General features: G+C 46.5%; 1 protein-coding gene across 3 annotated transcripts in view; it reads right to left on the minus strand.

Annotated features, from left to right (window-relative positions):
* LOC119456325 (nuclear hormone receptor HR96) overlaps positions 1-25,886 on the minus strand; it is a 73,151-nt gene that overhangs the window by 6,905 nt on the left and 40,360 nt on the right. For 2 of the 3 annotated variants that reach the window (XM_049660870.1, XM_049660869.1), the window contains exon 2: positions 1,511-1,565. The exons of the other annotated variant lie outside the window; for it this stretch is intronic. The gene's annotated coding sequence lies outside the window, so the exon portion shown is untranslated. The remainder of the gene's footprint in view (positions 1-1,510; positions 1,566-25,886) is intronic. 3 annotated transcript variants of the gene reach the window in all.

Consider the following 25,886-nt stretch of genomic DNA (forward strand, 5'->3'; position numbering starts at 1 on the left):
CAAGATCGAATGCTTTAGAAAAATCTATGTATATTCCCATAAGTAATATTTTATCGCTGAACGCCTGTAGAATTGTTTCTTTATGAATTAAAAGAGCTGTTTCGGTGGAACGATGCTTCCTAAAGCCATGTTGGAAATCGCCTAACAAATTATTTTTGTCAAGATATGATACTATTCTAGCGTGAATTATTTTTTCAATGCCTTTTGAAAATACTGGTAGGATCGAAATTGGACGATAATTGCCCAGCAAGTTTTTGTCGCCTTTTTTAAACACAGGCTGCACTCAAGCAATTTGCATGTCTTTCGGAAATTGACCAGATGATAGAATCAAGTTGTAAATGTGAGTAAGGACAGGACAAATGATTGTTCATAATAGTCATGAGTATCTTTTTATTTTGCACAAAAAATTATTTAGGTCTGATTAGCTAACTTTTAATTAACGTACCTAATTATTAAGACGTCAATTGAAAAGTTGTAGAGGATGTCGAGAAATGACCAACAGCAGCGCTTAATGAAACCTAAGTCTTGTGTGATCTTCTTTTCTGATGAAGAAAGAAACAATGTGTGGGACCGGGTTAGTTGGTAATCCATTACAAATACATTATAAATACCTTTTTAATAAACCCTCAGTTCGAAGTCAGTGCTTGTGTTCGTTCATTCATTCTTTCTGTCCTCTGTGTTTATAATGATGAAAGGAAGTCCGTGTGCCAGGAATTGCAGCATTCTAAAACGTAAACTTTGTGATCTCGTCAGCACACTGAAAGAGAGGGCTTTGCGTTTGATAAGGACCAAAGATCATGACAGGTTTAGGCTCCTTCCCAGTGTGATAAGCTAGCTTTATGTCTGAGAGAGCTGCAATCCCTGGCACATGGATGCATTGTCACGTAGCATTTTTAACATTTCACGGGCTTTCTATTTGCTGCTATTGGTCATTTCTTACCATGCTCCTCAACTTTTGCATTGACAACTTATTGATTAGCTAAGTTAAATAAAAGTTAGCTAATAAGACTTAAATAATTTATTTGCACAAAATATAACAAATACTCATCACTAGCATGAATGATACCTATCAACATACAATGATCACCATTTTGTAAAGCCCTCAATGAAATTTAGTTTGGAATATAAGTGTCCAACTTCCAAGAAAAAGCTTATGTGAAATATGACAAGATACAGAGATGACAACAGGGAAAGAACAACTAGGAATGTTCAAAGAGAAGAAAAGCTTATCAGTATATGAACACTATGCAAGTAACATCACAAGAAAACTAAACTCTTCATGGTGAATTGCACTGCTTGAACCCGACCAGGCCATTAATGAAGACTGCTTGTGCAGAATTTCATTTCTGTAAACCATGGCTGACACATCCACATATAGGTCATGTCAGCCACGGTTCACAGAAACGAAAGTTGTTCATAGGCATAATGATGATTCGTAGGGTTTAATGGCCCAAAGGCATCTAAGGCCATATAGTGCTATGACAAATATCTATGATTCATGATTACGTACCTTGTGAAGTACTGTTTAAGAGGTAATATTCGTAGGCTCTATAGTGCCAAGCAAACTGCATAAGAATGAAAAATTGCAAAAAAGATTTGAAAATATTGAATGGAATCATGTACTTTAAGCTGAAGGGGTAGAAGATATCAAGGCAGCCTGTTATGCATAGTGATGACAAGCTACTGTTAAGCAACCTTGTTGACACTGCCATCTGCCAGTGCTGCTTCTATCAACGAGGATAGGAGTAAAGTATAGAAAGTCTGGGGAAAAAAAACACGAAGGGGGTGTGCAACCTATAAACGTTGAAAAAATGGTGCCTCATTATCTAAGCCAGTGCAACATATAGGTGATTCTCAGTGCGCTGCTCCAACTGAAAAGTTTGTTACACAGTCTGAGCCAAGGCTGTATTAGGTGTAGCTTGTTCCACTCATCTTGCTAGTGTTTGCGAATCCGACAGCACACTAAATGTCCTCGTATGAAACCTTTTGGCGCACGTCTACTGTCTTGCTGCAACAGCTAGAACAACTGCAGTCTCACTCCCCATTATGCAAACGTGGCCTGGCACCAAACATACCACTGTGGTAAACTCTGAATGTGCCGCAGGTGAGCCGTGGAGTTGCCAGCGTGACAAACGAGAGAAAGGGAAACCGCCTCTCCGAGAAGGCACCAAAAGAAAAAAAAGTCAGTTGTCATCGAGATATCCTGCCACACGCTTCGTCTCTGCCCCCCCCCCCCCCCCCCCCCCCCAACCGATTCTAGCATCTTGTGGCGCTGCTGTTGCACTTTGCTCCATCAGCACAGCACGGATGGGGCGGCGTGCGGCTGTTCACGTGGTCTGGTGGTGTGTACACATGCGTGTTTTGCTGCAGTCTCGGTGTTTTTTGCAACACTCTTGTGCGTGTTGGATGCCGTGTGCATTTTGAGGAGTTTATGGCCCGTATCATCAAATTTTATTTGGTGATGCCAATACATTTTTATGCACGGTTCCTGCAGTGAGAATGTGCCTTGAATGTGCAAGTCTGCTTGCAAGTGAGCAAAGCTCATGTAGGTTTTAACATTGTACTTGTGAATGTGGTGCTCTGATGAAAGAAAATAGTGCTAGCTTCATTTATCTTTTCATCCAAAATGAAGTGCTGAGAGTTTGAGCTTATCAACCACATGATACATGAGAAATGTGCATTTGTGGCTGGGTATGACGGGAAAAAAGCTGCACAGAAGCAGTTTTGCGAGAGAAGGTGCCTTGGGTTTATTCCTACTATTTTAATTACGCCATGAATTATGTCGATTACGTCATGAAAATCTGTGTACCCTCCGCCTGCCCGGACCACTGCGGACCTACATTCATTCTTTGTGAAGACTGCCCGGGACTGAAATGACCTTTCCGCCGACGCCGTGCACCACTCCAATCCACATCATTTCAAGGCTGCCATTGAGTCCACATTTCACTGAAGTGATCACCCATCCCTCAAAGCCCCACAGTGGGGCCTTTGAGGTAATAATAAATAAATAAATAAATAAATAAATAAATAAATAAATAAATAAATAAAAAAGTGCACCGACAGGCCTGCTGATTGCTACAACAGCTGATTAGTAGCACCTATTAGTACTAATTATTTAATGAATAGCAGGAGGTCTATAGCGTAATAGTGTAGTTTACATGCAAGACGCTATTCCATTACGCTTTGAATTTCGCATACACAGTGCACCTAAGTGATTCTATCTGTGTGTACGTCTGGAAAGTAGAAGAGGCAGCTCAATGGATGCCAGGAGCGCATTGTACTTGTACAGTGGCTAGAATGGGGAAGTGTGACACAATGCACGCAGCGCCTGCATTGAAGCCGCCGGCAGGGAGCCGCGAGGGGGCACGCGCTGTCATTTACACGTCGCCCGATGCGAGTCGCACCGGCTCTGCTGCTTCATTGACGCCGTCCGCCCCGATCTGTGGGAAGTAGCGCTCGTTTCTTTTTGTGCTGCAGCGAATCTATATGTGTACTCATGGTGCGAAAACATTGTTTCGTGCCTCGATGCTACTATCGTGCTGCTGCCTAATTTTTGCTCACCGTGAACTGCCTTAGTTTCTACGATTTGGTCAAAGCTCCCAGCAGTATGTGGCAACTGTGAAGGGGGCCATCCGACATTTCTCCTCAGCAGTGAGGATGCAAACCATGAACTGGACGCACTGTTGGATAGTGGAAAGGTTGAAGACGCTTCTCACATGGTAAATAACTCTGCAATGCTTTATTTACACAGTAGCGCAGAAGCACATGGATGGCGAAAGAAACAGACGGAACATAGCGCTGAGTGTTTATTGCATGAGAACATATACAGGGTGTTTCAGCGAACACTTTCAAAAATTTTTAAAGGTTATCTGTGGCAGATAGCACAATTCTAGTTTATGAGCTGGTCTGCTCGAAGAGGCGGACCTTAGTTGCACAAGAAATTGAAATGCATAATCTAATAATTAACAAAAATGCACTAATTAAGTTTTGAACTAATTACCTGATGGTCCATATTGCAATTTACAAATTGTAGCCGTGGAGTTCGCATGGCGGATCCACTTGGAACGAATTCTCGGGATGACACCAGTTTCGAGATATTAATTCCTGAACTTTGCGGCAAAATGCATTGGCGTTCCAGTTAGTTTCTTAACAAAACGTCGCTTTACGCATTGAAGCACAAAAGTACCTGGAACGCCAATGCATTTCTCCGCAAAGTTCGGGAATTAATATCTCCGAACTGGTGTCATCCTGAGAATTAATTCCAAGTGGATCCGCCTTGAAAACTCCACGGCTACAATTTGTAAATTGCAATATGGGACATCAGGTAATTAGTTAAAAACTTAAGTGAATTTTTGGTAATTAGTCAATTATACGTTTCACTTTTTCTGCAAATAATGTCCACCTCTTCGAGTAGACCAGCTCATTAACTAGAATTTGGCTATCTGCCACAGGCAACCTTAAATAAATTTTGAAAGAGTTCGCTGAAACACCCTGTGTATATATATATATATATATATATATATATATATATATATATTGTGAGACAAGATTTAGGCAGTCAGACTCTTCTTTATTCTCTTGAGCGAGAGACCCACCACCAGGCCCCAAAACGGTGATGAGATGTACAGATGAGAATATGAAGCGTATGAATAATGCTCACACTAATTTCCCAGCGCACACAAGCGGCCAACCAGGCCGTGACTTAGCCAGGAAGAAGGCGCGGAACGAATCGTTTGAGACGAGAAACTTGAACGATCTCCGAACCACAATAACGATGGTCGGAAGAAACCTCCATGGGAGTAACGCGATAGTTCATGGGGGAGGTTTGTTCATTAATAACGTAGGGTCCAAGGAAGCGAGATTGAAACTTCTCACATAAACCGGGTGTACGAATGGGCATCCAAAGGAGCACTTCCTCTCCAGGACGAAAGGAGACGTATCGATGAGAGATGTCGTAACGTTGCTTGCGGTCTAGCTGACTGACTTCTGTGTTGAAGCGAGCACATTGATGACATTCGTCAAGTCTTGAGACGAACTGTTCGGGTATACTGGCCGAGGTGTTAGTTGGGGCATTGAAGAAAGCAGCGTCGATGGTGAATGTCGGCGAATGGCTGTAAACTAGGTAGAAAGGTGAGTACCCCGTAGTTCGTTGGATAGTGGCGTTGTGAGCAAACGTCACAAAAGGTAAATATTTGTCCCAGTTGTCATGGTTTTGCCCGATATACATTGATATCATATCTATTAGTGAGCGATGAAATCGCTCTGTTAAGCCATTTGTTTGAGGGTGGTATGCGGATGTCGTCTTATGAACTGTGCCACAAGCTCCGAGTACTTCTTCGATCATTGTTGACATGAAAGTCTTGCCGCGATCACTCAACAGTACACGAGGTGCACCGCAACGCAGCACAATGGCATCCAGAAGGAAGTCTGCAACGTCCGAGGCCGAACTAGAGCATAGAGGAGCGGTCTCTGCGTAACGTGCGAGATGGTCAACAGATCTCACAATCCATTGATGACCTGCCGGCGTTATGGGCAGAGGGCCGACTAGGTCTATCCCAACGATGGCAAAAGGTGTCTCGGGACATGGGATAGGCTGTAACCGGCCAGGAAGAGGCGAAGTAGATCGTTTCCGCCGCAAGAAGCGACGTATTTGGCCACAAAGGTAGACATGCCAGGCCAAAAGAAACGGCTCCCAACGCGGTGGTATGTTTTGTGGAAACCCAAATGGCCAGCACATGGGCCGTCCTGAAAGGCTTCAAGTAATTGTGTGCGCAGCGACCGTGGATGAACAGGTACCCAGTGGTGTCCATCGGAGTTGTAAATGTAGCGGTGCAGCACATCGTTGTCGAGCTTAAATAGTCGCAGTTGTCGATGTAATCTGGCATTTGTTGCAGAAGTAGTCCCGCACATGCGTTGGATAATGCTGTTGCAGTAGGGATCAGAACGTTGACACGAGGCAAACTGAGGGACGCAATTGGAAGATAAGGTGCCAGTAACCGCTAGAGGTAATAACGTAAGTGGAGACTTAGTTTCACTATCAAGTGGCGAGCAATAGAGACACGTGCTCGAAGATAATAGTGGCAGGGGGCAGCGAGACAGAGTGTCGACATCTTGATGCTTTTTCCCAGACTTGTAGACAACGTCAAAATCATACTTTTGTAATCGGACCACCCAGTGACCAAGGCGTCCAGACAAATTTTTCATTGACGACAACCAGCATAAGGTTTGGTGGTCGGTTATGACTGTGAAATGGCGTCCATAAAGATATGGTCGAAACTTTTGTATGGCCCAAACTACTGCGAGGCATTCCTGCTCTGTTATCGAGTAGTTCTTTTCGGCAGCCGTTAATGCGTGACTGGCATAAGCAACAACTCTCTCTTGTGTAGAGGTATCACGCTGTATAAGGACAGCACCAATCCCATGGCCACTAGCGTCGATGTGCAAATAAGTTGGTGCGTTCTCATCGAAGTGAAACAATACAGGGTCGGTTGTTAAGGCTTGCTTGAGGGCTTGGAAAGAAAGTTTGCAGTCGTCTGTCCAAGGGAAAGCAGTGCCCGACGTCAGCAACTTGTGCAGTGGCAACGCCATGGCAGCAAAATGACTGATGAAGTGGCGGAAGTAGGATGCCAGGCCCAAGAAACTTCTTAATTGTTTTTGATTTTCGGGGCAAAGGAAGCGAAGCACGGCAGCAACCTTGTTGGGATCTGGTCGAACGGCATCTTTACTGATAAGGTGGCCCAACACTCTGATGTTCTTTTGGGAAAAATGGCATTTCTTTGTGTTGAGTTGGAGTCCAGCGTTGGAAATGCATGTGAAAACTTCGTCCAAACGCTCAAGGTGCTGACAAAAAGTTGCAGAAAAAATAACGATGTCATCTAAATAACACAGACAGGTCTTCCACTTAAGGCCACGTAGAACTGTATCGATCATGCGTTCAAATGTTGCAGGAGCATTACATAAACCGAAGGGCATGACGTTGAACTCGTGAAGTCCATCTGGTGTTGCAAAGGCTCTCTTGTCCTTGTACGCTTCGTGCATGGGTGCTTGCCAGTACCCGGATCGGAGGTCTAGACTTGAGAAATATTCAGCGCCCTGGAGGGAGTCAATGGCATCGTCGATTCTTGGCATTGGATATAGGTCTTTGCGCGTGATCTTATTAAAGGAGTACTGCCATAAAAATTTTCGAACTTGTTTTTTCTGCTGTAATAAGTAGCTAATGACCCATTAATCACGGTGCAAAACTTCATTTCCTTCAGAGCGCAACAGGTAATTATTTGGAGTCTTCTTTGCAGCAACCAGTCCAAGTTTCGGTTTCAGAGAACAACGAGATGGGAGAAGAGGGATTGTAAACACAGTGAGCACGTTATCGCACAAAACTGTGACGTGTTCAAGCCAGCGCGCTCGCAGGCGAGCGAGCTTCGTGTTGCTAGTTCGTCTGCTACACCTGCACAAGCTTTGCGATGTTGTCGCCGTCCTCGTTTTCGTCGTCCAGCGGCGACTACTTTCCTCCAGGCAGGAGTCGCCACTGTATTAGATGTGGCCAACCACTTTTGATTCGATCCATCACAGGCGAGCTGGCGATTGCTGGGAAATGGTATAGGCCTAGCTCTCTGGCCGTCTGATCCGGGGCCGACGGCCCTTGCGATCCGTCCGCAGCTCGTAATAAAGCACCTATATTCGTCAACACAATCAACGTCTACACATTTATGACGCTCATAACTGACAGTACAATTAGTTTTGCCGACGTCGTTGGTAGCGATGAGAAAACACGTTAGCAAGGCGTGCCGCTTCGTAGACATGATTTCTGCGGCAGCTGCACTGACCACTTTGGCACGCCAACGATTAACCATATCGCACAACATTTCATACCATGCACACATTCGAGGTCACTTTACTCAAAGAGTTATCTGGTGTCAGAAACAATTGAGCCGATTTTTGTGCCGCCGTCAGCGGCGAACGAAGACAGCGCCTCGACCAGGGAGAAAAAAAAAGCACCAGGACGATCGGAGCAGCGAGAAACTTGCTCGCCGGCCCCGCCCCGACGGCAGCTCAAACTCGTGACGTAGCGTTTTCTTGGTTATTTACAATCCTTCCTTGATGCTAATGTCGCGAGGTGTTGCGCTTTGCGGGTGGCTGCACGCACATACTTTTAAAATTGATTTTAAATATGTTCTAAGGTATATTCACCGCTGATATTTTGTAGACGATGCGTGTGTGTCCACCTAAATCGATCTCACAAGTTATCTCAACTTCAAATTTTTGTGTCAGTACTCCTTTAAGTGCTCGATAATCGACGCAAAATCGTACAGAGCCGTCTTTCTTGCGGACCAACACAACAGGAGACGACCAAGAACTGGACGATGGCCGAATGATGTCTCTTTTAAGCATGTCATCAACGTTGTCCGCAATGATTTTCCGTTCTGCGGAAGACACGCGATACGGGCGGCGGCGTACAACCGAACTGCCTTTGCTTTCGATGCGATGGACTGCGACGGAAGTGCACCCCAGAAGCTTGGACTAAACATGAAATAAGGCGCTGTGTTTTTGCAGTAGGGCCAAAAGGTCTTGTTTCTGCGCAGCAGTCAGATCGGGATTTATCGCATCCTTTAAAGCAGTGGCAGCAGCATGATCAGATGTGGTAGACAAAGGTGGTGATTCGGTGTGAAGGGGTACCAGCGAAAGAGGTTCGGTGTCAGTAAAGCAAGTCACAGTGGTGCCCTGGGAGAGTACAATTGGCAAAGAAGTAAGGTTATGAACAGCGAAGAACACTCTACCGTCCTGAAACCGCACAAGGCTAGGAGTAATGCTAAGCCCACCAGAAATGCTGCGACTGCTCGGTGCAAGGAACACATCACCATTAACAATAGTGTCGGAAGTCAGCGTTAGAATATGCTCATTGCCCGAGGGAATGAAACAGTCGGCAGACGTGACGAAACGTAGGCTGTGAGCATCGACAGCGGACGAAGATTCAATGTCCGTCATATGAATGGTGCGCTGACGGCAAGAGATGAAAGCTGATGCGGAGGACAGGAAGTCCCATCCCAAAATCATCGCGTAGGTACACGAAGATAGCACGACAAAATGAATGTGGTGAAGGATGCCCCATCAATGAAAACACGCGCAGTGCAAACACCGGAGGGCTGAACAAGAACTTAGCACAACGAAGGGGAGGGCCATTATATGGTGTCTTCACTTTTCGCAATTGAGAACACAAGTCAGTACTAATAAAGGAAAGCGATGTACCTGTATCAACCAAGGCTTCAGTCCGTATACCTTCAACAAACACCAAAAGTACATTTGACGGGTGCCCCGGAGGTGTTTCACGTTGTCCACAGGATGCAGCTTTCCCTCTTGAAGCTGCACAATTTAGTTTTCCGGGCGGTGATCGGAGGACGAAGTAGCCGGTCGAAGAGGGGAAGAGGAGCGCCGCATCGGTGATGATGATGATGTATAGGGTTTTTTTGGCGCAAGGGCCAGATATGGCCAAAGAGCGCCGTACACATGGTGATGGGTTTCAAATCAATTATTTATGAAATAAAGGAATGTACTGTGGATGGTGAATGTTAAATGGCTGTAAATAGGCCTAAAATCAGTCGCTGTAACTTGCGTAAAACATATAACTATTAAAACGATGACAATGACCAGAGATGTGAGCAATGACCATGGATGGTTTGTTATGAAGTGATGTCATAAAACATGTACGTGAAAGTAGCACCGGTGCCTCACAGGGCCCTTGAACGCAAGGGCTGAGAGGCCCGTGCTCTACTATAAGGCTGTCGCAGCAGCAGCCTCTAAAGAGAGGATGTGCTACGAATGTAGGGGGCTGATGACTCGTAATGTACCAGCATCTTCAAGAAACTTTAAAACTAACCTGTGATCAAAGAACGGTTCTGTGCCCAGAAACATTGCTGGGTGTAGAGGAACGTGTTATTTGTATGCTAAGGGGGAGTATTTCTTTCTTTGAGGCTCTAATTCCTTGCACTCTATTAAAACATGGATCACAGTCAGCCTCTCGCCACATTTGCTACAGGAAGGAGGTTCATTTCCAGTCAACAAGTGAGCGTGTGTGCCATACGTGTGGCCAATTCTAAGGTGGCAAAAAATGACTTCGGTTGGTCGTGATTTCGTACTTGGTGGCCAATACCCTTACTGTGGTTTGATGGCGTGAAGTTTATTTCTTGTTTCCACATCCCATGAGTGCTGCCAATAGCTCCTAAGGCTCTTGCGCAAGAAATGCTTCAAATCTACTGCGGGAACAGCTGTAGAGGAGGTGTTCCCCTTTCTTACAAGGGAAACTGCAGTTTTATCTGCAAGCATGTTGCCCTCAATACCTCTGTGGCCTGGTACCCAGCATATTGTGATATGTTGGTTACATGCATATGTTGTGCACAGCACTGAATAGAGCTCACTGAGCACAGGGTTTTTGTGTTTACGTGGGGACATTAATGCCTTTACTACGCTTAAGGAGTCAGTAAATATAACAGATTTTTGACGCTTTGTTTTCATTATATGCTTCCCTACACATAACAGGGCATGAGCCTCAGCCGTAAATATGCTTGTTTCTGGATGCATTTCACCGGATTCAGAAAAGGAAGGACCGATTGCCGCATAGGACACGCCAGCATGTGACTTTGATGCATCAGTAAAGAATTCCGGGCAAGAGTATTTTGATTGAAGTTCACGAAAGTGCATTCGTATATGTGCTTCCGGAGCATGCTTCGAGACCTTGACAAACGATATATCACAATCTATAAGTTGCGATTGCCACGGGCAGATGCAGGCATTGCTGCAGGCATTACATGATGCTCAAGCAGTGGAACACCGCTTTCTTCGGCTAGTTTCCTCACCCGCAGTGAGAAGGGTTCTGTTGCTGTAGGTCAGTGTGATGTCAGGTTCTTCTGGTGTGAATTGTTACACTGAGGCAGAGCCTCCGTTCAGGAAAGACAAAGCCATTTTCTTTTTCAAAACAAACTTGATGATGATTATTGTGGTTTATTGGCGCAAGGGCCAGATGTGGCCAAAGAGCGCCAAGACGATGGTAATGGCTTGTTAGTGGTAGATGAATAGGGAATTATATGATCATTAGATGTGGCATGGCTGTAAAGAGGCCTAAAATCAGTCGCTGTAAAGTGCGTAAAATCTATAAGTAATAAAATTATGGCAATGACTGATTATGTGTACTATGGACATGAACAATGCATTGCGAAGGAATGATAAGACTTACAAAATATTAAAGATACAAGAATTGACCAGAAGCACAAGTGCCTAAACAGAGCCCTTGAAACACAAGGGCCTGGAGGCATGTGCTATAAAAACTATCACGGCAACATCCTCTGGAGAGAGGATGCGCTATGAACTTATTGGGCTAATAACATGTAGCACAACATCTTTCAAGAATGCAAGGACTGCGTTGGTGTTAAAAAGTGGTTCTTTGCCAAGAAACATAGCGGGATGCAGAGGGACACAATAACGATATGCGAGAGGAAAATGTTTCTTTCTTTCTTTTTCGGCTTCCCGACACTCCAGGAGGACGTGGAGGACGGTGAGCCTGTTGCCACATCTACCGCATGTTGGAGGATCATTTCCATTCAATAGAAAATTGTGAGTACCATATGTGTGTCCTATTCTGAGACGACAGAATAGTACATCAGTTCGTCGTGTTTTAGTTGTACAGGGCCAGAACCCTAACTGCGGCTTAATCAAGTGGAGCTTATTATTTGTTTCAGCGTCCCACAGGCGCTGCCAGTGGCCTCGCAATTTCCTTCGCAAAAAAGGCTTCAGATCTGTGGAGGGAATAGCAGCAGCAGGATTATTAGCTTGCGATGTAGTTGATGTGGCCAACTGGTCTGCTAGCACATTGCCCTCAATGCCTCTGTGGCCAGGCACCCAGCATATTATTACACGTCTATGAGATTGGTAAATGTTACACAAGAGTGAGTAGAGCTCAATAAAAACAGGATTTTTATGCTTTTGTAAAGATGTTAGCGCTTTTACAAGACTCAACGAGTCTGTGAATATTATTGCCTTTTGTAATTTCAATTTCTCTATATATTTCACCGCAGACAGTACTGCGTAGGCTTCTGCGGTGAAGATGCTTGTTAGGGGGTTCAATACGTCAGATTTAGAAAAGGAGGGGCCAACAGCGGCGTAAGATACGCCAGCATGGGACTTGGATGCGTCGGTATAGAATTCCGAGCACGAGTACTTCGATTGAAGTTCGCGGAAATGCATTGCAATTTCGAGCTCGGGAGCGTGCTTTGTGACCTCTACAAAGGATAGATCACATTCTATCACCTGCCACTCCCAGGGCGGTGAAAGCTTAGCTGGAGGCATTAGGCGATGTTCTAGAAGTGGGATATCCATCTCTTCGCTAAGTTCTCTTACACGCAATGAGAAAGGCCGCCTCATAGAGGGTCGATTATAGAAAAGCGTTGCACACTTCAAATCATTAAGGGTTGTAGAACAAGGATGTTCACGATCGGAGTGTACTTTGAGAAAATAGGTGAAGCTGATGTATGTTCTCTGTAAATGGAGTGACCACTCATTGGATTCTGCGTATAAACTTTCGACGGGGCTTGTTCTGAATGCGCCAGTGGCCAGGCGGATACCTAGATGGTGGACAGGGTCTAGCATTTTTAGCGCGCTCGGGGCGGCAGAGTGATATACTACGGCACCATAGTCCAATCGTGACCGAATGAGGCTCTTGTGAAGGTTCATTAAACACTTCCTGTCGGTGCCCCAGGATGTGTGAGATAAAATTTTCAGTAAGTTCATTGTTTTTAGGCATTTCGCCTTTAGATGTTTTATGTGGTTAATGAAAGTAAGCTTAGAGTCAAGTATGATGCCTAAAAATTTGTGTTCTTTCTTCATAGGTATTTGTTGTCCATACATTTCGATAGTTGGATCTGCAACAAGACCTTTCTTCCTGGTGAAAAGAACACAAGAACTTTTGTGGGGGTTTACTTTGAACCCGTTTTCCTCTGCCCACTTAGACACTTTGTTGAGCCCCTGCTGTACCTGCCTCTCGCACACTGTGAGGTTACAGGACTTGAAGCCTATCTGTACGTCGTCCACATAGATGGAATAAAATATAGCTGGTGGTAAAGAAGCACGAAGCGTGTTCATTTTAACGATAAAGAGTGTGCAACTGAGCACGCCTCCTTGGGGTACACCAGTTTCCTGCACAAAAGGTCGTGATAAAACATTGCCAACTCGAACACGGAATGTGCGATTCAGCAGATAACTCTCAATCACATTTAACATATTACCACGTATACCAAAGTGGGAGAGGTCTCTCAGTATGCCAAACCGCCATGTGGTGTCGTAGGCCTTTTCTATGTCTAAAAATACAGACAAAAAGAACTGTTTGTGAACAAAAGCTTCGCGTATCTGCGCCTCAATACGTATCAAGTGGTCAGTGGTGGCTCGACGCTCGCGAAAACCACACTGGTATGGATCAAGCAGTCTGTTTGATTCTAGGAAATGTAATAGGCGACGGTTTATAATTTTTTCGAAGACTTTGCAGAGACAGCTTGTTAGCGCTATGGGCCGATAACTCGATACAGAGGATGGATCCTTCCCCTGCTTCAGGATAGGGATCACTATGGCCTCTTTCCAGGCAGAGGGGATCTCGCCGGAGGTCCATATAGAGTTATACAGACAGACAAGGGTTTTCTTCGTTTCAGAGGGTAGGTTCTTCAACATTTCATATAATATGCGGTCAGAGCCTGGGGCAGATTGGTTACAACAGGCGAGTGATGCATGAAGCTCTGCCAAAGAGAAAGGTAAGTTATATGGCTCGTTCCCGGTGCTCTTTCGGTCTAGTTTTTGTTTTTCTATTGCTGCTTTGTATTTTGTGAATTCTGGAGAATAGTGCGATGAACTCGACACATGTTCAAAATGTGCACCCAGGTGGTTTGCTTGGTCTTCCAAGCTGTCGCCCTGTGTATTTACCAAAGGGAGTGAATATGTTTGTCGTCCTCTCACCTTGTTAACCCTGTTCCATACTTTGGCCTCATCTGTATACGAGTGTATACCTGATAAAAACTTCTGCCAACTCTCTCTTCTGGCCTGTCGGCGCGTTCTCCTTCCTTGTGACTTTATCTTCTTAAAGTTGATAAGATTCTCCGCAGTAGGTGAATCACGTAGCAACCCCCACGCTTTGTTCTGTTTCCTACGAGCGTTTCTGCATTCGTCGTTCCACCATGGGACACGGCGTTTGCATGCCACACCACTTATTTCGGATATGCATTTAGAAGCGGCATCAATTATCAAGGCAGTGAAATACTCTACAGCAGCATCAATTCCTAACGAAGACATGTCAGCCCAGGAGATATTGCTAGTAAGAGTTCGAAATTTCTCCCAATCTGCTGTGTCAACCTTCCATCGAGGGGCTTGTGGTGGAGACTTATTTTGTGTGGTTGTCCTCAGTAGTATGGGGAAGTGATCGCTCCCGTAAGGATTTTTGGTAACTTCCCATTCAAGTTCAGGAAATAGACACGGGGAAGCTATGCTAAGGTCAATAGAAGAAAAGGTTCTGTTTGCAATACAGTAAAATGTAGGTTCCTTCTTATTCAGGAGGCACGCACCAGACGAGAAAAGAAATTCTTCAACAAGACGACCTCGCGCATCGATACGAGAGTCGCCCCACAGACTGCTGTGCGCATTGAAATCGCCAAGAACAAGATAAGGTTCTGGCAATTCGTCTATAAAGGACTGAAATTCATGTTTGTGTAAGTGGTAATGTGGGGGTATGTAAAGCGAGCAAATGGTGATGAGTTTGTTTAGAAGAACAAGTCGAACTGCCACTGCTTCAAGGGGCGTTTGTAGCTGCAAACGTTGGCATGCTATGCTTTTGTGTATTATGATGGCAACACCGCCTGATGATGCGAGAGCATCATCGCGATCTTTACGAAACGTAACATACTGTCGGAGAAAGTTTGTATGTTTTGATTTTAAGTGTGTTTCCTGTACACACAGCACTTTTGGATTGTGTTGGTAAAGGAGTTCTTGGATATCGTCGAGGTTCCTAAGAAGGCCTCTGACGTTCCACTGCATAATTTGCGTGTCCATAGTGAAGGTAAGTTGGTGCTGTGTGTACGAAGAAGAACGTGTTTTAGCCTACAGAGCCGTTTGCGGCCCTGTAATTTTGGTTCTGTCTTTTCTAGAGCGGTCCAAAGAATTTGGCCGCTCTTTAGGTGCTGACTGCACCACCTTGCTTGGAGTAGTGTCCATAGCCTCTTCCGAAGCGCTGGACACTCGCTCTAACGAGCGATGTGTACGTCGTGTAGCCTTCGCCTCGAGGGACGAAGGCTGTGGCCTCACCAGCCCGGAGGCCGATGGGTCCTCCTTAGCCTCTGAGCTGCGATGGCTGCTGCCAGCGCTAGTGGAGGCCTCTGGTGTGGCCGATTTCGAGAAGGGCAGGGCAGCCTTAGCTGCTCCCACCATGGGGGCGGGTGGCAGTCGCTTCAGTACGCTGCGCGTACCTTGGGCGACCGCCGGGGTCCGTCGTGATGCTGCCCCCTGTTGCACCACTTCGGCAAAAGAAGTTTTCATGGAAAATGAAGGCGAAAGACGCTGTCGTGCTTCCCGGAAAGTGATATTCTCTTTGACTTTGATCGTAATTATCTCTTTTTCTTTCTTCCAGGCTGCGCAAGATCTGGAATATGCAGGGTGGCTGCCATCGCAGTTTGCGCAATGGGCCTCAGCAGTACATTCATCAGCAGAGTGATCTTTTGCAGCGCATTTCGCACAAGTTTGTTGTCCTCGGCAGCGTTGAGAAGCATGGCCAAACCTCTGACACTTGTAGCAACGTCGTGGATTTGGAATGTAAGGTCTTACACGCAGTTTAAGGTAGCCTGTTTCTATTGCATCTGGGAGTGTGCTAGAGCCAAAAGTAAGTACTATGTGTTTGGTTGGTAGTTCTTTGTTGTCGCGCCTGATTTTTATGCGTTGTACATTTATAACGTTCTCTTCTTTCCATCCATTCAGGAGTTCTTCGTCAGTCAAATCCATGAGGTCGCTGTCTGAAACCACACCCTTGACGGTGTTCATTGTTCGGTGTGCGCTGACAGATATGGTTTTTTCGCCAAATGCCACCAGGTTTGTGAGTTTCTCGCACTGCATTTTGTCTTTTACCTCAATCAGAAGGTCACCACTTGCCATCTTGGTGGCTTTGTAGCCACTTCCAATGACCTCCGTGAGACATTTTGACACTAAGAAGGGTGAAATGTTTGTCGCTTTTTTGTCGGCGTTTTCACAGTGAATCACGTGGAAACGTGGAAAAATTTCGGTGGCCTTTGTGAAGAAGTTGAATGATTCATCGGTGCGCCCTCTTTTTATGAGAGGGCGATCAGGGAGTTTGGGGTATGAGGAAGCCATACAAATTAGTGACTTCGGCAGCGGTGCCAGCCGCCCACCGCGGAGCCCAACAAGGGGACGCGACAGGGTTGTTATGAACAAGACCTGCCAACGCCAGCTGTACACAACCACTATAACCAAATATGATATAACCAAGGTTGGCTATCTCACACAAGGTTAACCCTAGCTGCCTGGAAAATCAGAATATAAGAAGTAAGAAGGAGACAGGAAAGATTGAAAGTGAGCGAAAAAGACGAAGATTGAAGAGGAGGATAGGAAAAGGCAACTGCCGATTTCCCCCGGGTGGGTCAGTCCGGGGGTGCCGTCTATGTGAAGCCGAGGCCAAAGGGGTGTGTTGCCTCTGCCGGGGGGCCATAAAGGTCCGAACACCCGGCATCGGCTCAACCCCCAGGATCCCCCTTTCCCCAGACACGGCTCAGCCGCGCACGGCTACACGCGGGAGGGTCCAACCCTCATGTGCTCGGGTCCGTGGTGGCGCAACTCACCAAACGCCTGCTTGCGCAGACGCCCCTGCGGGGTCAAAACAAACTTAATATTCAAAGCAAGGAAAGGGAGGAAAAGAAAAGAACACTAAACAGAACACAGAAAGTACATAAAAACCAAAAGTACAATTAACCCCGTTAGTCCACGCGAGAAGAGTCTCAATCAAAACAAAGAAACAAAAATCATCGAGTCTTAGTTACTCGGGCACTTGCGTTGACGGCGTGCACTAGCACTTGCGTTGACGGCAGTAGCGACGTGGCGGGCAGTGGCATGCGAGGGACGCGGACGCACGGTAGAGCCAACCCGGACGTCCGAGTCCAAGGTTGTCAGAGTCGAAGACCGACCAAGTCCGACCGCTGTAGCTGAGCGGCGCCCGTACTGGTTCCCTGGTTCGCGGCTTCGCCCTGGCGCCTCTCGCCAGCGTCGTTCCAGGCCTCTGGTCACCCCCAGGTGACCTCTGCTCTCCGCACGGCGGCTCAGGAACAGCAACAGGAACGCCAACCGGAACAGGCACGCCAGCAGGAACAGCAAGAGGAGCAGGAACGCCAGCAGGAACACGAACGCCGGCAGCAGCAGCTGCCGCAGGAATAACTGGGCCTTACGCTCGGCGTATCTCTCCAGGGACAACCGGGGCCATGCTGGTTCTGTTGAGGCTCTCGGGTTCGGGTCTGGACCCCGACGACACCGACCTCGACACCAGCGATCTTTTCACCCCTGTCTCCGAGCGATCCCATTTCGAGCGTCCCAGTCTCTTCTTCTCCCTCCTCGTTCCTCGTACCACAGCCTGTGGTTTCGACCGCTGATTGGTCGATTCTCTTTCTCCCTCGTCTGGTCGCTCGTGCCACCGCCCGCCAACATCGTCGTCTTTGTCGGCGACTCGATGGTGTTTGGAGCAGACGCTCCTACGCAGTGCTTTGACGCTGTCTACTCACTCATGACAAAGAGTCCCCCCCGCGATAAGTTTTTTTTTTCATAAAAAAAAATGCAGTACAGAGTGAGGGGCATAGCGACACATGTACAATGAAGTTGCAAAGCGACACATGCACAATAAACACACACAGTAAAAAGGGTAGACTAGTTACGCTTGTAGTCTACTCAAAAAATCTGCGCCTACATTCTCAGAACCTCAATAAAGTTTTTCCATTCCATACATTCACAGAACCTTTTATGTGCTCTACCTTGAAAGAGTATTCTTGCATGACAACGCCTCCTATCCCTTTGTCGGGCGGGTCGGAGCGGACTAGGAATTCCTTATTGATGTCCGGCGCCTTGACGCTAGGTTTAGAAGCCCAGCACGCTCTTAATAGTTTCAAGCGATGCTTCTCGATCGTTCCAGAGTCCTTCTCTAGTCTTAAACCTAGGAATTGGATTATCCGTTTCTTCTTCTTTAAGCACAATGAATGTCGATGCTTGGGCTGTCTCTAATGGCTTGCGTTCTTCGTAGCGTTTCAACATATTGATGTGAAACAACTTCCTGCTGTTGCCAAGGTCCAACCAATAGTTGAAGTCATTTTTCTTTCCCGTGACGACAAAGGGTCCCTTCCAGTGCATCAGCAATTTATTATGTTCTGTTGGGAGCAGTAGCAATGCTCGCTCCCCAACCTTCAGCTGTCTGCGACAACTCTTTCTGTCATAATATTTCTTTTGTGATGCTTGTGCCTTGGCAAGCTTTTCATGCGCTAGTTTTAGTGTTTTTTCCAATCGTTCCCTTAGGTTCAGTACATATCCGTAAGTGGTCTTCGCTTCCTCATCGAGTTCGTCTTTAGTCCACAGCTCCTTCAGGACGCTCAATGGCCCTCTTGCCTGATGACCATATATCAGTTCGAAGGGTGAGAACCCGAGACTTGTCTGCGGCACTTCTCTGTATGCGAAGAGAAGAGGCGCAAGGTATCGGTCCCACATCTTCGGTTGCTCTTGACATTGCTTGCGCAGCATTCCCTTTAGAGTGCCGTTAAACCTTTCAACCAAACCGTTGCACATTGGTAGGTAAGGAGTAGAGCTGAGGTGTTTAATAGCAAGCAGTTCATTCACTTCTTTCATTAAAGACGACGTAAAACAAGACGCCTTATCGCATAGGATTTCTCGTGGAAACCCGATCCTAGAAAACATTTCTAGCAAACCTTCAGCTACTGTAGCTGAATCAATAGCCGCTAGCAGTACAGCGTCAGGGTACCGCGTGGCGAAGTCTACCAATGTTAAGATATAACGGTTCCCTTTACTAGATGTTGGCGACAAAGGTCCTATGATGTCCACTGCCACTAGCTCGAATGGTGTATCGATGAGCGGCAAGCGACCGAGAGGAGCTTTGCCGAGTTTCCCTTTGGGAAACGTCCTTTGGCAGGAGTCGCACGATCGAACATATCTTTTGATATCTGCTTGGACGCCGGGCCAGAAGAATGCACCAAGTACTTTCTCCGTGGTCTTCTTAATTCCTCCATGTCCGGACAATGCATTTTCATGCGCGAGTACCAAAACTTGGCTACGAAGTTTCTTTAGGACCACAGCTTGTTGTACCGTCTTTCCGGGACAAAACTGGTAATCGCGATACAAGATCCCTTTATCCATGTAAAACGACTGTGCCGTTGATCCCGCGCCAGGAAACGTTTTGCCGATCTTCTTCCTGCAGACGTCTAAACTCACATCTTGTTCTTGTTCCTTTTGGAACACCTGCCTGGATACTTGAAGCAAGTCCAAGACAGTCGTGCGCTGCTCAGTCGCAACTTTCGCTCCCACCATAACTGGGTTGTGCTTTTCTCCACAGTCCGTCCTTCTACTTCCAGGGAGGTTACTGGTGCTGCTAGGAGGCTTCCAGGCTGGGTCGGGATCTGTCGGGTCCCGTGATCCTGTAACATTCCCGACTATCACGTCGTATAGTGGGGTTCTCAAACATTTCACGATGGCAAGACCTGAAAAATATGGCGAAGAGATGTGAACCTTCGCTTCCGGCACTTCAATGGTACTTCCATCAGCGAGCAGCAGCGTTGCCTTGGTGCCGATCATCGCGTCATCCGGGACAAGAGACCGGCGTACGACGAGACTGTTGCTGCCCGTGTCGCGTAGTACCGATACCGTTTTTCCATACACTTCTCCTGGCAAAACGGGTAAGTTGTAGAGTCCCGTCGGTTGATTTGGAGACACTTCTGTCGCGTCTTCCCTGTCAAACTTAGGCTCTTCTTTCTTGCATTGAACTTCGACAGGTGAAGAAAGACAAGCCGATGCTTCTTTTGCATTGCCCCCTTTTCGTTTGCAGGACTGGGCGTCATGTCCCGTTTTTCGACAGTACCCGCAATAGGGCTGGTTGAACCTTACGCGGCAATCTGATGCTTTGTGTCCTGATTTTCCACAAACAAAACATTTCATGCTCGACCTCACAGTTTGACCAGCGTCCTTTTCTTTGCTTTCATCTTGTTTCTCCCGGAAAACAAGCAAGTTGTTTTGTCGCTGGGCTTCCATGAAGTGGTCAGCCGCTTCTGCGATTTTCTCAACCGTCTGACAGTTCCGCTCACGAAGAAACAGTGAAAGATGACTATGGCAGTTATTCAAAAGCTGTTCAGCGACTATTAAGTCCCGAACCGCGTCAAAAGATTTCCCCTGGACACTCATCTCTACCCATCTGTTGAAAAAACTGAAAAGCCTAGTAGCGTACTGCTTAGCAGTCTCATTATCGTAGGGCTTACTGCGACGAAATTTTTCTCGATAGCCTTCGGTAGTACAACGAAAGCGCTGGAGCAATGCCATTTTGACCTTGTCATAGTCCATCGACTCCTCAGGCGACAAGCGGCCAAACACCTTCAACGATTCCCCATCCCGACACAAACTCAGTGCCGTGGCCCATTTCTCTTTAGGCCATTCCTGCCCATTGGCGACACGCTCAAATCTCTTTAGATAAGCGTCTAAGTCGTCTCGATTCTCATTAAACACTGGAATTAAGTTGTGAGGGTTCATAAAAGATGAGCGACTTCTTTCCGATTCGCGGCTAGGAGTTGCTAATTCTGTGCCACCTCCTGCCTCGGCTAACTTAAGGCGTAGCTCCAGTGCCCTCTGTTCGAGCTCTAAACGCTGTTTGGTTGCCTCGCGCTCCGCGAGCCGTTCCTCACGTGCTTTGGCAGCCTCCTCCTGCGCCCTGTCGGCTTTCTCATCTACCCACTTTCGCAATTCCGCGCCCTGCAGACCCATACGCTCGCCCAACGCCGTAAGCTCTGACAAACTCATCTCGATGACTACACGGTAATGATAACTGGAACAAATGGCTTTGTCTTGTCCTGTCTTAGCGGACGCCAATTTTGATGAGGTTCTTTCAATGAATTACTTGCTACTGAGGCGCAGCCTCAGCGCATCAAATGACGAAGCCATTCGTTACCACAACAAGCCATTCATTAATAAAAATACAGCGAAAAGAGAAAAAGAAACTCAGCAAACTAATCACCAAAACAAAAGAGCATTAAGTCTACAAAGAAAGCATAGAAGTCGGAAGGGGGCCTACAGTTTCATGGTTCGCACTGGAGCTGTGGGATGGGCTAGAAGCGGCGACAGAGGCGGAGCTCGAAGTGGAGTAGCGGTGAGGAAACTAGAAGCAGTCGAAGAAAACCCTGGTCGCCCCCAGGCGAACACCAGGGATCCAATAATGCAGGAGGAGGTTCTGCAAGTTTCGCTGTGACGTTGGGAACCTGGATGGGTCACCCTAGTACGGTAGAGGTCTTGTCGCCGGACACCAAGTCCAAGGGCTTCACCTCTGCGACCAGTCCAATGGAATCATTTCTTCTTATGTCGGTCGGCACCTTATCGTCAGGCAGCCATGATCGACACTGCTGTGAAGACAGGCGTAGTGGAGACGGGTAACGGCTAGACGCCCGTACGGCATTCGCCAGCCGGAGCTCGGGCACGGCGCTAGAGACGCTGGGCCGCCTGGGTCGGACGCCCTGCCGACGTTTGCCAACCACAGGCTGCAGGAAGAAGTTGGTTGTCGTGACGATCCCAGGTGGGAGCCTGGAGTGGCCTTGGGCCAGGAACTCGACTGGCCACTACTCCCGCACCCTGGTCATCTTCCTCCTTCTCTTCTTCCACATCTGGCACGATGGCTGTCGCTTGCTTGCTTCCTTGCCGGTTGCTAATTTCTGGCACTTGCCCACTACGATCACGGCACTCGCGCACTTCACATATCACACAAGCCCCCTGGTAAAGTGTGGCACACGTAGTGTCATTTACGACGGAGTAGCAAGGATGTTGGCAGTTTGAATTTATTTTCAGAAAGTATAGAAGGCTAGAGTAAGACCTTTGAAGGTTGAGTGACCACTCGTTTGACTCAACATAGAGGCTGGGAATGGGGCTTGTTCTAAAAGCCCCAGTCGCTAAGCGGAGCCCTAAGTGATGGACAGGATCAAGCATTTTTAGTGCGCTTGGCCTTGCAGATTGATATACGACTGATCCATAATCCAGGCGAGAACGTATGATACTCTTATAAAGATTTATCAGGCATCTCCTGTCACTGCCCCAAGCAGTGTGTGATAGTATCTTTAATATATTCGCTGTTTTTACGCACTTTGCCTTTAGGTATTTAATGTGGGGGGTAAAAGTTAACTTTGAGTCAAAGTATACTCCAAGAAATTTGTGCTCGCTACGTACAGGCAGATGTACTCCATGCAGCTCAATGGCAGGATCTGCAGCTAAACCCCTCTTTCGAGAGAAAAGCACACAAGTGCTTTTTTGAGCGTTAAACTTGAAGCCATTCTCATCTGCCCATTTCGACATTTTGCTAACAGCAAACTGGACTTGTCTTTCACAGATGGCCAGATTGCAAGACTTAAAACCTATCTGGACGTCATCGACGTAAACAGAGTAAGAAATTGTTGGTGGTATGGTAGAACGAAGCGAATTCATTTTAACGATGAACAATGTGCAACTCAGGACACGTCCCTGAGGTACACCAGTTTCCTGAATGAAAACTCTTGACAATGTGTTCCCAAGTCTAACACGGAAAGTCCGGTTCGAGAGATAATTTTCTACGAGATTCAACATCTTGCCTCGTACCCCCATAGACGATAGGTCTTGTAATATTCCATAGCGCCATGTTGTATCACAGGCTTTCTCCATATCGAAAAAGACCGACAAAAAATATTGCTTGTGGACAAAAGCATCTCTTATAATTGCTTCTATTCGAACAAGGTGGTCAACGGTTGATCTGTTTTCTCTAAAACCGCACTGATATGTATCTAGTGCATAGTTATTTTCCAGATAATACAGCAATCGTCAGTTAATCATTTTTTTGAAAAGCTTACAGATACAACTTGTGAGCGCTATTAGCCTATAGCTGGATACTGAAGATGGGTCTTTGCCTGTCTTTAAAATAGGAATTACTATAGCTTCCTTCCATGTGGAAGGTATGTATCCTGCAGCCCAGATTCTATTAAAAAGGGAAAGTAATGCCATTTGACTTTCAGCATTCAGGTATCTTATCATGTCATATACAACTCTGTCACCTCTAGGTGAGGAGTTGCTACAGCTGCTCAGTGCAGCCTTAAATTCAGCAAGACTAAAAGGACAGTTGTATGACTCGTCATCTCCACCTTTACGATTGAATGGCTTTTTTTCGGCTATAGCTTTGCGTTTGAGGAAGGACTCGGAGTAGTGTGCCGAACTTGATACGTTTTCAAAGTGGTTACCAAGCGCGTTAGCCTGGTCTGCCAAGCTTTCTCCTAGGTCGTTCAGCAAAGGAAGTGGGTGCGATTGTCGACCATAAAATTTTCTCAATCTCTACCATACCTTAGCCTCATTTGTGTAAGAATTGATTCCTGACAGGAACCTTTCCCAACTTTCTCTGCGTGCTTGACGTCGTGTGCGTCGCCCTCTTGATTTCATCTGTCTAAAATTTATAAGGTTTTCTGTCGTTGGTGAACGACAAAAAGGCCCCAAGCCTTATTTTGATCTTTCCGCGCCTTTCTACATGCGTCATTCCACCAAGGGATTCGTTTCTTGGTTGCGGAACCGTGTGTCTGCTGTATACAGTTTGTCGCCGTGCCAATTATGACAGCAGTGATATATGAGACCGCACCATCTATACTTAGGCTATTAATAGAATTTCGAGATACGTAGCTAAGTTCCCGATATCGTTGCCAATCTGCACTCTCTAGCTTCCAGCGAGGCGGATAGGTATTATGTCCCAATTGTTCTGCCGTATGTAGAATGATAGGATAGTGATCACTTCCATACGGATTTTTGATCACTGACCATTCGAAATGTGGAAGTAGTGAAGGAGAGCCAATTGTTAAGTCTATGGCAGAGCACTTGTTGTGCCTCGTACTGTAGAAGGTAGGTTCTTTCTTATTGAAGAGGCAGGTACCTGTAGACAGCAGGAAATTTTCAATGAGGCGACCTCTTGCATCACACTGCGAGTCGCCCCATAACGTATTGTGGGCATTAAAATCACCAAGCACCATGTAGGGCTGAGGCAGCTGGGATATCAAGTTTTCAAAAACCATCCTATTCAATATAGTATAGTCTGGTGGAATATATTGCACCAGATTATATATTGCACCAGATATATTGAACGAGCAGAGTGTTACGAGCCTATCATGCAATATGGCACGGATTGCCACAGTCTCAAGAGGAGTCTGTAATGTTACCTCTTGATAGGCGATCAACTTATCAGCAATTAACGCGCCTCCTGATGATGTGAGAGCACCATCACGATCTTTTCTAAAAATTACGAACTGCTTAAGAAAATTATTATGTGATGAATTCAGATGAGTTTCTTGTACACAGAGCATCTTTGGCTGGAAGTGACTGATGAGTCCTTGGACGTCATCTAGATTATTGATAAGACCTCTGACGTTCCACTGCAAAATTTGGACAGCCATATTAATTAAAAGCAAAATGAATGCTCTGTGTACAAAACAAGGTATTTAACTTAAGGAATTGTGTTTTTTTGTGGAGCAGTGATTTGAGATTTTTCTTTTTTGGTGCGCTCAAGTGAGCCACGCCGCTCCCTCTGTGCCAGAGGCGTAGAGGGGCAAGAAGAAGTATCCATCGCCTCTTGCGAGGTGCTGTTCGCCCTTTCCCGGGGCTCATGGGACGATTTGTCAGGCCTCACTGCATGTGCAGGGGCCTTAAAGGCCACAGGCTCGGAGGCCTCCTGGCCCTTCTTAGACGAAGGTGGAGCAGCGGCAGCTGCCACCACCGAGGGGGCAGAAGTAGCTGCTGCCGGCACACTGTGTGTGGTTCGGACAGCTGCTAGAGGCCGGTGCGGCGCAGCCCCCACGCGCACCGTATCGGCATAAGAAGGCTTTACAAAAGAAAATCGCTTCCTTGCTTCATTGAATGAAATGTTCTCTTTCACCTTTAGAGTGATGATCTCCTTCTCTCTCTTCCACGCAGGGCAAGAGTGCGAGTACGCAGGATGATCTCCATCACAGTTTGAACAATGCGGGTCAGATGTGCAATTTTCAGCTGTGTGTTCATTAGCACCACATTTTGCGCAGGACATTCGGCCACGGCAGCTCTGGGAGCTATGACCAAACTTCTGGCATTTGAAGCACCTGCGAGGATTAGGAATGTATGGTCTGACACGTATCTTTATGTAGCCTGCTTGGATATATTCTGGGAGTATACTGGAGCCAAAGGTTAGGACTAAGTGCTTTGTCAGTATTTCCTGGTCATTGCGCCTTATCTTGATTCGCTGCACTTGGATAACATTTTCATCTTTCCATCCGTCAAGGAGTTCATTTTTGGTGAGATTCAAGAGGTCACTGTCAGATACCACACCACGAACTGTGTTCAAGGAGCAGTGTGCAGTTACGGTTATAGGAGTACTGCCAAAGGACAGGAGGGTGTTCAGTTTGTCATACTGGGTCTTGTTTTGAACTTCTAGGAGAAGGTCTCCACTGGCCATTTTCGTGGCTTTGTAACCTGGTCCGATTGTGTCCATAAGACACTTCGACACAAGGAAAGGTGAGACTAATCTTGCTGTCATTTCTGGGCATTCAGTGTGGATAATATAGAACCGTAGAAATTTGTCAATGTTCTTTGCG

The sequence above is a fragment of the Dermacentor silvarum genome, chromosome 1, assembly GCF_013339745.2.
Source record: "Dermacentor silvarum isolate Dsil-2018 chromosome 1, BIME_Dsil_1.4, whole genome shotgun sequence".
In the NCBI taxonomy this organism is placed as follows: domain Eukaryota; kingdom Metazoa; phylum Arthropoda; class Arachnida; order Ixodida; family Ixodidae; genus Dermacentor; species Dermacentor silvarum.